The following is a 14,985-nucleotide window of genomic DNA, read 5'->3' on the forward strand; positions in this document are numbered from 1 at the left end:
AAGAGATCTCGGAGGACGCTCAAAGGACGAGCCGGGGGAACGCCTCCCGCTCCTCGTTAGTATAGTGGTGAGTATCCCCGCCTGTCACGCGGGAGACCGGGGTTCGATTCCCCGACGGGGAGAGGCTACTGCATTTTCGCAGGCTGCGGCCCTACCGCTCCGCGGTCCGTTTTTGTTTGTCCGTCTGTCCGTCCCCCATGGGTTGCGGTGCCCCCCGACGGGGGCAGCGAGCGGCGGCGGGCGGTGCCCCGGGAAGGGGGCGCGGGCCCGGCCGTGCGGGGCGAGGAGGGCTCCGGCGGGGCGGCAGCGGCGGGAGCGCTCCGGGGTGCGGGGCAGCGGCTCCACCGAGCCGGGGCGGCAGCGTCCCCCCAAGCGAGCTGCTGCTCTGCCTGTGGCGCCTGCTCTAGGAGAGCCCCAACCTTCATTTTTAAAAATACCCCGTGGTCTGTTACAACCTGCGATAATTTGTGTGAGACCTAAGTTGCCCTTATTGTTACAATTTGGTGCCTTACTTCAAGTCTGCATCTCCTCATCATCATCTCCATTATTAAATTTATGTGCCAGCCGTTTAAACTTTGCATTTAAACATTTAAACAGCATTTAAATTTTGACCAAAACACATTTTTGAAAGCCAACTTTCACATGACCGCTGTGGGGTTTTCACCCAGCCCGCCCCGCTCGAGGCACGCTGCCGTGTGGCAGCTGCAGCGGCTCTTACTGCAGGCCCAGCGCTGACTTCTGTTCCGAGCTAGATCCAAAAAATATCAACTCAGTGAAAGAGCGAGGGCCTCCGCTGTGCAGCCCGGACAGTGCTGGACGCAAAACTGCCGGGGCCAGTCCGAGGGAGCATGGCACGGACCTCGGATGTCCTGGTGCCAGGCCCTGCGGGTGCCCCAGGGCGACGGCAGTGCCGGCCTGTGTGTTTGGTGGCTGCCAGCATCCACGTCCCTGAGCTAGTCCCACCGTCTCTTTTAGAGTCTTCTTGCTTTTTCTTCTAGAGTTTTCATCACCTTTGCAAGTGGTGACTAATACTGGTGCGTGGGACTGAAAATGTTATTCTGGAACTGAAACTGGGAATCCAAGCTGGGCCAGCTGCAGGTCCCACTAGTGCAGGGGTCCTGCAGCACACACCCTTTCATCACAGGCTTCTTGGCAAATGTCTTTGGTAACTTTCAGGGAGAATTGTTAAACATCTTGTACAGAAAGAATACTTACAGCTAAGTTTCTTGATGAGCAAGGGTTCATTTGATTGATTGTTTTACTCCAAGCAATGTGTTTGCAATAGGAGTCGCAGCTATAACCCCAGTTGTAGAGCTTCTCCCTGAAAACTTCCATGTCCTTCGTCTGTGCTTGCAGAGGTTGATCTAGCTCTGCTGGAGCAAGGAAATCCAAACCTGCTTCAATCACCATGTTAGTGATCATCTGTTAGTTTGTGCCGGGTTCTGCAATCCCGTCTCATAGAAGTGCTGGTTTATTCCAGGCGGGCTTCACTGGAAGGCTGAAACCACTAAATTAGTGAACCTATCTCAACTTAGTTCCAAGGTTTTTTCCAAATATATTTTCTAAGTTTTGTTAAACTGTTTTATCCAAGCTTGGCAGTAGTCTGGGACACCTGCCTGATCTGGGAGCGTTTCCATGGACACCGGGGTTTGGGCATCCCTGGGGTGTGCCCCCAGCCCGCAGCCCACCGCAGGGCACGGGGGTGCAGCACCCCTGAGCTGCCCCTGGGCAACTTCTGCCACCGTCACAGGGAGCGCAGCGACAGTCGACAGCAGCACACGCTCATGAATGATCCTACTCGTGAGCGGATGCTCTGAAACCTGAAGTGACTTCAAGAAATGTGTTTCATTTCTCTTCAGAGGAGGCTCATGCAGCTGCTGCTGGATGTGTGACTGTGGTGTGTGGTGGCTGTTCATGTTCCTGCTGTCAGCAAGTTCTGTGTGACAGGAGGATAAACTGATGGGGTGGGTCCGGAGGAAAGGTTAAGCCTTTGCTTCTTGAAAGGTGAAACACTGGCATAGAGATTGTCTTTCATGAGCAGACGCAATGTTGAAGGTAAAGGGGTTTCACACTTTGTGCGTTCTCATGTTTAGGACATGCGGTTTAACATGAAAAAACATGTTACAATGCGATTTGATGGCACAATAAGGCTTTTGGTCACTCCTGGCAATATTTGATTAACACAGGGCTGGTCTCTAGTTACTTTTGTTACTGAATTGTAGGGTTTAAAACAGATTTTTCCAAATTAAGAGGTTGTCAACAAAATACTAAAAGAAATGTCACACTTAAAAGCCTCCTGCCCAGTCATTGCAGCTCATGCTGACGGGAAGTGTTGCTGGAGCACAAAAATTCCAGTGCTTTTAGAGAGACTTCTTAACAGCTCTTTCAACAGATATGAAACTAGACATGTTGAAATAACACTTGTCACTTACATGTTTATTTGAAATATGAGTCTAGTTTATAGTATCATTCATGATTTCATTGAAATGCCTGTGTTCTCTGAAGAAATACAAGGCTGCTGTCCTACCCTGTCCTATTTCTACACATTCTAATAACCTGCTTCTCAGCTCTTCATTCCCTGTCTTCAGGGATGTGATCCTCTTGAGCTGTCAATTTTTATCCTGGTATAGGCTTATAAATACACCATTCTGAGACTATGAAAACTAAAGCTGTGGTTTTTTGGCACAGTATTGTCCTTTTAGAGAATTTTCTGGGAAACTGAGAGCATCTTATTTTTAAAATTAATTAAAGAAATCAGCTCTGGACTCTGCTTTTCCTGCTACTTGGCTATGGATAATCTTTGGGTAAATTGCTGGAAAATATGCTTTCATTTTTTAAACATTATTGTCCAATCCCTATTTTTTAAAAAAGGTGTTCATTTTTTTTAATGACTCCCTTGCACCCCTGAGGAGCAGCTCTGCAAGGCACAGCCTCTCCCAACACGTCACTAGTAATTTCTCAGCGCGCAGAATTGCTGGTGTGGGCCTGGTGAGCACGACATCTGTTCCAGCTTCTGATCTCTACCTGTAGATGCTCCTGAAAGCCTGCAAAGACTGGGCACCTGCAGCGCTGTGTTTTTCAGCTTGGCCCCAGCAGCACACACAATCCGGTGCTCATCAGGCCTGTAAGTGTTTCACTGAATTCAGATCTGGCCCAGCTGGAGCTTAGCGCTTCTCACAGCATCTGCAGCAGTGCCTGCAGAGCCGGGCTGCAGCCGAGCCTGGGGGTGGGCTGGGATGGCATCAGCCTGGTTTGTAGGTGGGCGAGCTGGTCCAGCCAGGACTAAATGCCCTTTGATGCCTCATGTGCTTGGTATGGCTGTGTTTCTATCACATATAAATGGATTATTTGTCCAGCGGTGCCAGGAAAAGCACTTGCGAGCCTGACGTGTTGCGCGCAAATAGGCTGAAAGAGCGGAGGGATGTGTCGTAGATGTGTGATGAGTTCTCTGTAACCCTGGCCAGTACGTACCTCTCCTCCCCACAAACCCTGTCCTTGGCAGGGTGATGAAGTGAAACTGCTCAAAAAAGTTTTCCTTAATGATTTAGGCTTAATAAAATCTTCCTTAAGCCTCTAAATTTTTTTTTGCAAAACCTGCCATTGGTCCTTTTAAGTCATCTGTTGTCACCTTCAGCCCTGGTGCTATTATTAAAGCAGATCTGTGTTCCTTCACCGTAGTGGCACCCTGGCTGTAGCTAATACCTTTCCTTCTAGGGCAGCAGCTCCTGGGTCTCGCCTTCGCACGCATCCAGCGGTTCTGGTTAACACCCGGTTAATGCCTCGTGGCGGCAGCTGAAGGAAATGCCTCCAGCTGGTGCTTACATTTAAATGTTTGCACTAGCATGTTCCCACTAGGCTAGCTGAATAGCAAAATATTGAGTTCAGTGCACTCTCACTACTTGATGTTTTTATCGTTTAAGGCTTGAGACAACTTGTAAATGCTTAAAATAGCGTGAAAATCCCTGTGCTGGCACAGACTCCCAGCCTTATTGGAAGGCTGTCTGCTGTTCTCCTGGTGTAGAAGTTTCATATGTTCCACAGAACAATTATGGTAAAGCAAAATTTTAAATAGCCAAACCTATATGACAGTTATAATTTAAAAGGAAATCCATAACTTAAGGGTGTCTGAATAACAAGTTGATTGAAAAATAAGAATTGATGAGCAACCAGCTGTCCATCACGTGAGTACCCTGGCTTCAGTGGGCTCCATTATAGGTGCTCCACTGATTTCCACAATTTTTCACAAAAGTATTAAATGAAACTTTGTTCATATAAACTACAAATAACTATGCTATTTCCAGGTTCTGTATGTTGGGAATGTAATATATAACATAAAGTTTTCTGAGTGAAGGAGGACGGAAGCGGGGAGAAGGGTTATGGGAAGCAGGGAGCTCCTGACAGCAGCTCAGCTGCGGGAGCAACAGCTTGTCCCAGCGCAGGGAGACAAACCTTTGCAAGTTCATCATGTTGACAGGTCTTTCACATGGATGGGCTGAGCTGGCTCCTCATTTTAGCTGCTCTGGCCCAGGGCCTTTTCAGGACTCCGTTTTTCCAGCTGTCGATGCTCCAGGCTACGTGGTCCCTAGAGTAAAGCTGATGCAGGTCTGCCCTTTCCCTGCCGTGAAACATCTCGTCCCTGCAGAGGTACCAGAACTGGGAGGGTTGGGACTGCTGCAGTCAGTAGCTTGGTTCTCATTCATTTCTCCCTGAAGGTCGCTTGCCTTTGCCAACAGGGAAGCATGTGTTTGCTTGGGAAGAAATGGGAATGTTAGCCTGTGTGTGACCATTTCCCTGTTTCTGCCCTCTCTGTGACGCTGACGTTAGGTCCTACAGATCTCCACAGGCTCTTTGCTGATGCCTGCTGTCCCCCCTGGTTTGGCATACAGGTGACAGCATGTACCGGCTTGTGGTTTTTTGGAAGCAACAAATCCAAAATAGGAGACACTGACTTGAGCAGTCAGATGGGTGCAGCACCCCAGCCCCCTCCCACCATGAAGAGGGTCTGTCCAGAGGGCGGTAAGTACCAGCGGCTGTAGGACAGCCGGCGGCTGGGGGTCGGGGTCACACCCGCAGCGCTGGAGAACATCTATTGGTTTCAGTGTAATAAGCTTACAATAGCTGACTAAAGTCTTCCTATGGATGTTTCAGAATGGTTTAATTAAATGTAATTGCTACTTTAATTTCTCTGTAAAGGCAGTTCTCAGAAGTGACAGCTGACTTGCTCAAGAAAACGCAACTACCAATGTATCTGCCTCTGTTCTGTAACACAGTGCTGTTTGTTTCTGCCTTACGTAATTAATCCTACTAATTAAGAGGAGTTGAACACTCCTCTTGAGGAGGAAAGAAGCGACCTCCATGTTGTGATTTGTAATGGAGGAATATGACTGGGACTAAGAGAGATATAGGCTGCTTTTACCACCATGGTATTATAAATAATGTTATGGACAACAGATAGCCGGTTAGCTCTTTGCTCTGTGAACGTTAACTAGGGATATCTGATCTAGTTATAACCTCCCTCTGCTAGTGAACCCTCTGCCTTGGCATGGTCTGTTTTGGGGAATGACAGCTATAGTTGTTAGACTAGAGATGGGAAGGGAATCTCTTACGTTGGTGTCCAGCAGTTGAGATGGCCAAATTTTGTGTGTACAGAAAAATCAGACATCCCACTTACTCAAGACTATCAGCATGTTTTGATGCTGATGCCTAGTCCTGCCGCTCAGTGCCACTCCAGAGACAGGATATTTCTTGGCTCGCTCTGACAGCATGCCTTGAGTGCTGTGAGAGGCCTTTGGCTAAATGATAAGCCACTTATCTTCAAACTGTATATTTTTTATTTGACAGGGAATAAATACTCCTCTGTGCTGGCTAATAAAGCTGTCTGGGCAAAAGAATGACTCAGGTTTAACCTTAGCTGTTAAAGTCATTAATTATCTTTTTTAACAGTATGCATATGCTCACACACCCTTTTAAATATTTCTGAGAAAGAGTGGCAGTATCCAAACACATGGTTACCAGCTGCAGCCAGCTCAAGCTAAAACATCACACCCACGGTCTCATTTGGGTGCGGATGAAATCCAGATGCACAAATGTTCAACTTCTCCACAAGGAAGATGCTAAATGGTACATAAAAGCAGCTGTATCTTGGCCTTTGATACTATGGACAGGTTCAGATTATTTTTGCAGCGACTCTAATGACTAGTTGTTGGCTTTTTTTTGTTCAAATATGTTGTTTTACTGTTCTGGATAATTTAAAAATGCCAATGTTACTTAAATGCATCTGCTGAGTGAGGATGTTTGCTTCATCTCAAAATGGCCTGATGTTTCAGGAAATGTTTGCGCCCTTGCAGGAGTCTCACGGCAGAGATGTGAATGTGAGAATCTTCTAGGAATGTGGAGAGACTTTGCTGCTTTTTCCTAGCCACAGCTTTATTTTTAGCATGTCTCATGTTTAAGGGTCATGTCTGGGAAACAAAGGGAGGTACTTTAGTTCCTTTATGTGAACAGCCTGACTGTTCATTCTTTTTTTTTTTTTTTTTGGCTTTATGAAACAGATTCTCTTCCTTACAGCTGCGATATTTCCATGAAATTGTAGGTGACTGCTACAGATTCATTAGGCATCAAGTTAAAAATGAAATGAAGCAAAACAAGTCTGTGCAGGATGCCAGGAGCATGCCAGCGCTGCTATGGCTGCGACTGCTAGAGATGCCAAACCCGAAGGTCATTCTGCACTCTGGGGAGGACCACGTGCTGTCCCCACACGGGGAGATGTCAGCTCTCCATGGGAGACATCTGAGCAGCATGCAGCCCTCGGTGCAGGCAGCAGCCATGGCCAGTGCTGCCCGTGGCACAGCCCGCAGCAGAGGGGCTGCACACAGCTGCCGCCAGCGGTTCATGGCATGTGATGGGTCTGGGAGAAAAGCTGCCATGGGGAGGAGGCACAGCAGCAAAGACCAGTATTCCTCCGCTGGCTTGTTTCTGCCCTTTTAAAACTCTCATGACCTTTTCCCATCAGCAGAAGGAAAACTACACTTCCCTGGGATCAGGCTCAAAGCAGAGCTCTGCAGGTGGCACAAAATGCATTTAACAGCTTTTTAATATTAAAAAGCTCTAGGTTTGGTTAGAAGCATTACCAGCATAACTGCAGTGAGAGGTGACATTAAATGTATCAAGAGAACAAAAATGAACATGATTTTGTTACTTTGCTGTCTCTATCCCAGCTGCCCATGATGATTTTTCCTTTGAGCAGCAGCCGTGTCTAAAGGCTGTGCGATGCTCCCAGCTGCTGTGGGCCCGGTGGCAAGGAGCTCCACTTTGCCCTCAGGCGACTTGGGGTATCTCTGTGTCCCCCCACGCAGCTCACCAGGCACCGGAACAGAAACTAGCCTCTTGCACAAGTTTCAATATGTGTCTGCCATCACTCTTCAGGTGGCTGCTTATGTCAGCTTTAAATCTAAAAGCTTTCATCACATTAAGTCTCATCTTCATGGAAGAGTAATTCCCTGTAACACATCCTGAATGTGGCCAGGGAGGTGTCCGCAAGCTGTCCCGCACAGGATGAGCTCATTGCTCCCAGCATTTCCCTGGCAGGGAGGAGTGGGGGAAAGGGGAACAGCTGCTTGCATGGCCTGCATACACCGGCAATTATATCTGGGGATTGCATTTGTCCAAAACCAAAAAACTTTTTGAAATGGAAGCATATACTTAGCGCTTTCTTTTCATCATGATACTAACTTCAAGTGAATGAGCAATACAGGTCAAAAAATCAGCTATGCCTATGAGTTTGTCATATCAAATGCACTACACATGGCTGAGAACTACCCGGTCTGCTCTGCAGGTCGAATCATACAGCTGCTCTGAGGAGGGGATGCTTCATGCTGCAGTTCACAGCCTCAGAGCAGTCATTGTGCCTGTCATCAGCTGTGCCTCCAGTCCTTGGATTTCTTTCCACTGAGGGACATTAATTAAGTTGTCTTATCAGGATGCAGGTTTGCAGCATCAGTCCACAACATAAGAACTCAGCTTTAAAGACTCCCATGGTGCTCTCAGACCTCCCCTGGATGCAGTTGTGTGCTCGGTGAGGAGCATCCATCTGTGGGGGTCTGGTGATTTGTCAGCTGAGCTATAGGTGAGCGTGTGTGCTGGTGATGTGTGTGCTGGAGCAGTGTGGTAAGTGTTGCTGTGCGCTGAACTCACTTCAACAAATACCATTGAAACTCGTTCCTCTGAGATATCAAGACCCAAACCTGCTGCTGGAAATAGAAATGGTGGATGAGTGAAGCCTGTCCAGCAGTCACTCAGTCGCCTTCCATTCAAGTAATCTCCCCATTAATCGCTTTTCTTTTCCAGGACTGATTTGGTCAAGGAGCTTTATCAGTGCTGAGCTACGTGTCAGGTATTTGCTTTTTGTATGTACACAGTGGCTTCCATAGTAAAACTATTTCATTCTCATGTTCCAGGTGGTGAGGAAACCTAAATTTAATGATTGCATGTGCCTCTATTTCTTCCAACATGCTCTTATAAGAACATATTTATGTGGATGCTATTTCCAGGCCTGTAACTGAATGGGTGTGTGGCAGAGGATTTTCGCATGACCCCATCACTGCTTAGAGAATGGATATCACAGGAGAGACATGCCTTTGAAAGAGAGTTTCTCTGAGGATGTTCCTCAGGCAACTGATTAATCTGAGTCCTGGACACCTGTTGGAATGGTCTCTGCAGAAAACCTTCACTAAGGTTAATCTCGTAACACAGGAGAAACATCCCATTTTGCTTTCTAGACCAGGCTGCTCTGTTCAAAATAAAGATTAAAAAAAAAAAAAACCCAAACAAATCCAACAAAAACCAAAGAACCACATACTAGTAAAGGAGAAGACAGGCATGCGACCTACCACACAGACAGCCACTGTAAATCAGCAAGCTCAGAGAGGAGGAGGAAGCCGTTACACAGACGGTTAATGCGGCGCAGTTGGAAATGCAAAGGTACAGAGACGCGCGTTGCCTCGCTCTTTATTTATTACCCTGGGCGGTAGGGAGTGGCTGTGTTTATACGAGGTGGGAGCCGAGCCTCAGAGCTGGGCCGAGCTCTGTGGTGGGGACCCCGGCGGGGGCTGCTGCCCTGCCTCTGCTCCCCCCACTTGCCAGAGGGATGTTCATGAACTACCGGCAGACGACTTCTGTGCAGAAACCTTTCCAGTCCAGCTTAAGAGGCAAAAGCTGGGAGAATGGGTTTGCTGTGGTCCTAATGTGCTGCAATTTCTCTTCGAGACACTGGATCTGTACGGGTGAGGATGGAGGCGCCCGGGAAGCCCCGCCTGAGGCGATGCCTCAGCGACCAGCCCAGGTGCTCCACCAGCAAGGCATGGGATGGCTTCTGGAAGAGCGCAAGGGAAAAACGCCTCACAGGTCAGTCCAAAGGCATGTTTGATCCCAGGCTGGTCTGAATTGAGAATCAGGGCCACAGCCTTGATCAAGGAATGAAAAGACCTCGACTTTTTTGGCAAGTGTGCTCATTTTAATGCTGTTGCGCTGTGTGTTGTGCTGGTGTATCACACCAGAGTACTTGCCTTCACCTGTGCTGCTTTTACCAAGTGGGTTTTTTGAACTGCTGGTTTGTCTATAGATGACAGCCCCGAGGGTGGTGGGGTCTGGGCTGTGCGAGGACCCTGCACTGCATAGCACAGAGACGAGTAAGCGCTGGGCTTGCCAAGCAAAGGGTCTGTGTTGTTCCTCTGCTCTGTCACGTGGTCCCTGTCCCCAGCGGGGAGCTGGCAGCATCCCAGACAGGGCAAGAGTAATAAATGTTCTAGTTACTGAAAATGGCTTTGTTATAAATGCAGAGGCAGAGCCAGAAAATAACTTTTATAAATTTATTGCAATAAGAACAAGTAAAACAAAAGGGCTTGGTACGCTGGGGAGCAGGGGGGGTTTCTGCTCCGCACCGACGGACACCAGGTGGAGCTGTGCCACCCCGCTTATAGTCTGCCCTCATGCATATTCACAAAACCGGCGTAATTCTCCCCAAAAAGTTTCCACCTCCTGGCTTCGCAAGCGGAATAGAGTTTCTCGAACCTTCCCCAGTCCGCACATGCGCAGCAGAGCCTCTCGAACTTTCCCGGGTCTCTCTGGTGTTGCCAGGGGATTCTGACAGGGGTCCCTCCGGTACTTTTCCACTTGCGCAGTAGCAGTCCATAGGAGTCAGTGTTTACAGAAAAAGAACTCCGAACCATTTTAACAACAAAACCACAGTAAATCCCCTTTAACTTATATACATTGCAAAGTACCTGCAGCATACCTGCTCTTCACATTAAAGTCACTATATTTTACAACACGAATCACCACCATATTCTTCACAGCTTTCTAGATGTTTTTTTTAAGTTCAGTGGGCTGCGTGTAGCTCTTTCCACCAGTGGCTTGCAGAGCCATGTTGCAGAGACAGGAGATTTTGTAGAAGTATTTCCACTCAGCAACCTGCCGGTCTCTTGCGAGCGGGAGGTCCCTCTCTCCGGCCCCGAGACAGTGTTCGAAGTAAGTTGAAGCTGCAACCACCAAACAGAGATATTCCTTTTTTCCCCTGAGCCTAGAGGCACTTCACTTTTTATAAGAAGACCTTTCAGAGGTGCCGGGGCGCTTGACTGTTGTTGCAAACATCCCCATTCCTCTTTCAAAAGAAGCAGCAAGTTATTCTTTGGGCTGAGGTTACGTTTTTGGTTTGGAAGTTTATTGATGCTGCAAGTGAGGCATGATACGCTCCTCCCCTAGGATGGAGCAAAGAGGCTGTCAGATTAATCGGGGACTTTCAGTGGAGGAATAGGACATTGGGAATTGTATTTTTGCATATGATCTATGATTTGGGGGTCTCCAAGGCCCTCAAACTGCCTTGAAAATCCTAGCTTTAATTTCTGTGGGCTGGTCGTGACTCTGGCATTGGAGCACCAAGGTGTTTGAGCTGGACTGAACGGTAGCACCGGACCGCAGTGACTGCTTGCGGTTGTGGAGCTCATCACACCAGATTAGCATTACAGTCCACTGGAAGCAGTGAGGGTTTTATCACATGTACATACAAGATGTGTTGGTCGGTAGGAGCATCGAGTATGAATGTTACTGAGGAGCAGAAATTGTGTCAGGTGGATGGTCTCTTTCTTCTGTAAAACCATAGCCAGGACTTAAATTGCAACCCTTCCAGGTGGTATGAATAAGGCTCATCATGATCAGGAAAGCCTTTTGAGGAGCTCATTGTTCAGGCATTTGCTGTGTCTCAGGAAGGCTTGTGTTATCCCTCTGTCCTCGGGTGCTGGAAGGGCACAAACTCCCACTTCTGGTGCAGGAGCATATCTCAAAGATCAGACTTCAGGACCACAGTTTATTGCAATTCTGCGTTTCTCAGAAAAAAAGTTGTAAGTCCAATTAATATCAATCCAGTAGTCCTGATATTAATTGGAAAATATATATGCATATGCATGCACAGACTTTGAGAGAAATGGCATATAAAAATATTTTTTACTTTAGAAAATAACACTTCAACAAATAGCAACTTTCAATAGTTTCCTATGAAAAAATGCTTACTTCTGATTGAACTCAGCCTGTTCCTTCCCAGGATGACACAGTTTAGGTGGTACTTCAAATCGCAAGCTATAGATATCTTAAAAACCCATAGAGATCATCTCTTATTCCAAATGCAAGCTAATGGGCTTTTGGCAATCTGGACCTCTGCTCTTTAAGGTATTTTAATTCTATTGAGCCTTTTACAACAGCAGTTTGGGCACTTTCTTTGGCCGAAGCTATTCCCTCCTGCCATTTCATGTGCCCCAAAAGCATGGGCTTTTGTCCCAAAGTCTGTGTTGGTACATGTGCCATTGTTGGTGATATGAGTTAGAGCTGAGGTTTTTGTAGATATTAAATATGATCTGTTATTTGTCAGAGGAGAAAAATTAATGTAGCGTGTTTGATAGACTTGCATTACAGAAAGATGTGGGAAAATTAGGCATGACAAACTCCTTGCATTGTCAAAGTAATTCTTCAAAGTCTAATTGTATTGTTTTCTGTACAATAACAAAGGCATTATAAGTTATTGTGACTGAGTTCAATCATGCCCGAGATATTATTAGTTTTTCTACTTAATGGTGTTAAAAGCAAAGCTAACACCAAGAAAGCAACTATAATCAGTAGAGCGAAAGATACATTTTCTTCTGCCTAGTATTATTGCATCTGTTCTCTTCTAAAAACAATGTTGTGATAAGGCTTTCCAAAGAAGAAATTAGGGAACTCTTCAGTGCTCTTGTATTTCTGAGTCAACGCAGAGAAGAAAATAAAGCCCCAAGAAGGGTATCAGACCAGGTCTTAGCTGGCTCCCTGGATGGGGAGCTGTGCAAGCCCTTCCCAGCATCTGCATCCCCAGCACCTGCGGGCTTGGCGGGTGCAGGGTGTTAGAGTGGCCATGGGGATCCTTCAGCCCGGGCGAGAGCCCAGCAGGATGCCGAGCGCTGCACTGAATGCAGCTCTGTGCACTGCGTGATGCCTCCTTCAGAGCCGCATCTGGTCCTGGCATCTCTCTGTTGCACCTTGAGGTCTGGGCTGCACTTGGAAGGGAAGAAACTCCTGCAGTGAGCCACGCTTTCAACCATTTGTTTCTATTTCGGGACATAATTTAAAGCACACTGAGAGCTTTTGAGGGGGAAACAAGCCAGAGCCTTTTGAGACAAATCACTTTGTGCCAGTCCAACCACTGCATAGTGTGAAGGGCTGGGAAGTAAAGATTTAGCAGCCTGTTTGGGGCTGTCTTCTCTGGATGGTTTCCCTGTCTTCTCTCCTTTCCTCCCCTTCTGTGCTTTGTGCCAGGGGTCTCCCAGGCATTTCCCCCTGAGCAGAGGGACTGAGACACCTGCCCACCACACTGGAAAGCCACGTTGGGGCAGGTGCACCCGCCCCATGACAGCAGCTTCTTGACTGCTGAGGTGTGGCAGCTCCTGGCTGCCTTTGTTCTCAGGGCCTGGCGGTAGTTGGGGCCTTTGGCCAGTGGGAGCTGCTATTGAGCACAGGTCAGACTCGGCCTGGGTATAAATGGAGTCCCCTGGGGGAGCCATTTTGAGTTTGTTCTCTAGAGCAGCAGCTGTGGTCGAGGACTCTCCCCTGGGGTCAGGTCGCTGCCCAAGGAAACTCCTGGAGGGCCTCAGGTCGGGAAGCTGCCCTGAGCAGTTGTGCTTTGTTATGCCTTTTGGGTTGCAGTTAAGCCCTATAGAGTTCTTTGTTGTGCGTTTTGGGTTGCTGTTGAACCCTAGGAAGTTGTTCTGTTCTCCTCTCACAGGCATTTGAACCTGTAATTTACAGAGAGCTAGTTAATAACAAATTTTTAATTTTTGGTGGTTGGTTGTTTATTTGAGAGCCTCTGTGACAGTGCACCCTGTGTCTCTCCTCCCCTGGTCTGTTGCCGGCTTTTTCCACAATGCCAGTTGCCTCAGCAATTATTTTGCAGTGTTGTCAGAAGCACCCAGGGAGACAGCGGTCCTTTCCCTTCTGCTCAAAGACCAGCAAAGTCATATGTAATCCTAAAAAAATGAAGCATGCCGTAGCCTGTGCTACATCCCTGCCCTCCACTGGGATGCTGGTTGGTGGCGGGGAGGCAGCGCTGGCTGGAGGGGAGGGCTCCCTCCAGTTGTGGGGGGCTGCCTCCCTTTCCTCCAGCGGCACCAGGCCCATCCCCATCCCTGGGCTGACGCAGCCAGCCGGGCCAGGCAGAGACACTTATCCCCCTGCCTGCACTGCCTCTGCGCAGAGCACCTGCAGTGCTGAATGCACAACATCCTCGCCTGGGGTGTGACAGACTCTGTGCATCGCCAGGGGTTGCTTTGTCTTCAAGGGAAGTCACCACAGGCTTTATATTTACGTTGTGACCTGGTACTTTCTTCTCTTGCCTTGTCTGTACAAAACAGAGGGGGCAGGAACACCGGGTTTTGCTGAGCCAGCGGCTCTGCAGACAGCAGGGCATGCTGCAGAGCCCTAATGTGGAGCCCTGAACGTGGCTGGTGGGAGTGGCAGGGAGGTGAGACCTGGTCTGGGCTGGAGATGCTCAGGGTGCTGCAGGAGGCAGCCAGCCATACCTGGGAACGGGACAAGGCTGTCCCTCCGCTCAGCCAGGTCACTGCCTCCTCTCCCAGAAGCTGCTGCTGGGGCTCTCACTGAGCAGTGCAGAGCTTTGCTGTGGGCAGCTGAGCAAGTGGGGAGAGATGCTCCCCCCAGGCTGAGCCCATGTTGTTCCTGCTCATCTCAGCACAGCACCAAGCACTTCTGACCTGCCCAGCTCTCCCCGCAAGAGCATTAGGGCCAGGCCATCTGAACATATTTTTTAGGGAATCTAGGGTGATTTGGCTCTATATGGGTTGAGATTTCTCCCCTTTCTACGTTTGCAGTCACTGCCAGAGACTTGTGTTGGCTCAAGCCTTCTTCCGAGACATCCTTTCCCCTCCTGTATGTATTGGCTGCCCATAGCCCGGCCTCTGCTGGGCTTGTGTCTGAGCACACAGCTCTGACCAGCCCTACTTTGAGATGAAACATCTTGTGTTGACTCATTTTGACCCAGGCAACCTTCCAGAACAGACAGTTGCATGTGAGTTATGCTGGGCTGTGAGAAAGCAGCATGGACATGTTTTGCCTGAATATAAGGGACAGAGCTGTGGGTAGTATTTACTACCCTGAACCAGATGCAAGAGCTCCAGTATGAACTGCTTCTCTGCTTGACCACCTTCTTCTGTGAAGAAGGGTGAGCGATGTCTAACTGGGGCTGAGTCTCCCAGCTGCAGAGCGGAGCTGGTCTGGTGTGTGCCTGGCTGGAAGCCTGGAGACACACGTCATTACCTTTGAGGAGAGGTTCATAGGGTCTCAGGCCAGAGGCAGTAGGGAGGTGTGATGAACCTCAGCCAGAGCTCTGCCATGCACAATCCCAGTCCCTTGCAAACACGGGCAGATGTTACACGGGGCTGAAGTGGCATTTGA

General features: G+C 48.4%; 1 long non-coding RNA gene and 1 other non-coding gene across 2 annotated transcripts; both read left to right on the top strand.

Annotated features, from left to right (window-relative positions):
- LOC141949822 (uncharacterized) lies at positions 1-2,765 on the top strand. The gene is made up of 2 exons (XR_012630859.1): positions 1-67; positions 1,592-2,765. It is a non-coding gene; the product is annotated as an uncharacterized LOC141949822 (long non-coding RNA).
- On the top strand, positions 51-122 carry TRNAD-GUC (transfer RNA aspartic acid (anticodon GUC)). Its single transcript has one exon. It is a non-coding gene; the product is annotated as a tRNA-Asp (tRNA).
- Positions 2,766-14,985: the final 12,220 nt, after the last annotated feature.

Source organism: Strix uralensis, chromosome 14 (assembly GCF_047716275.1).
Source record: "Strix uralensis isolate ZFMK-TIS-50842 chromosome 14, bStrUra1, whole genome shotgun sequence".
In the NCBI taxonomy this organism is placed as follows: Eukaryota; Metazoa; Chordata; class Aves; order Strigiformes; family Strigidae; genus Strix; species Strix uralensis.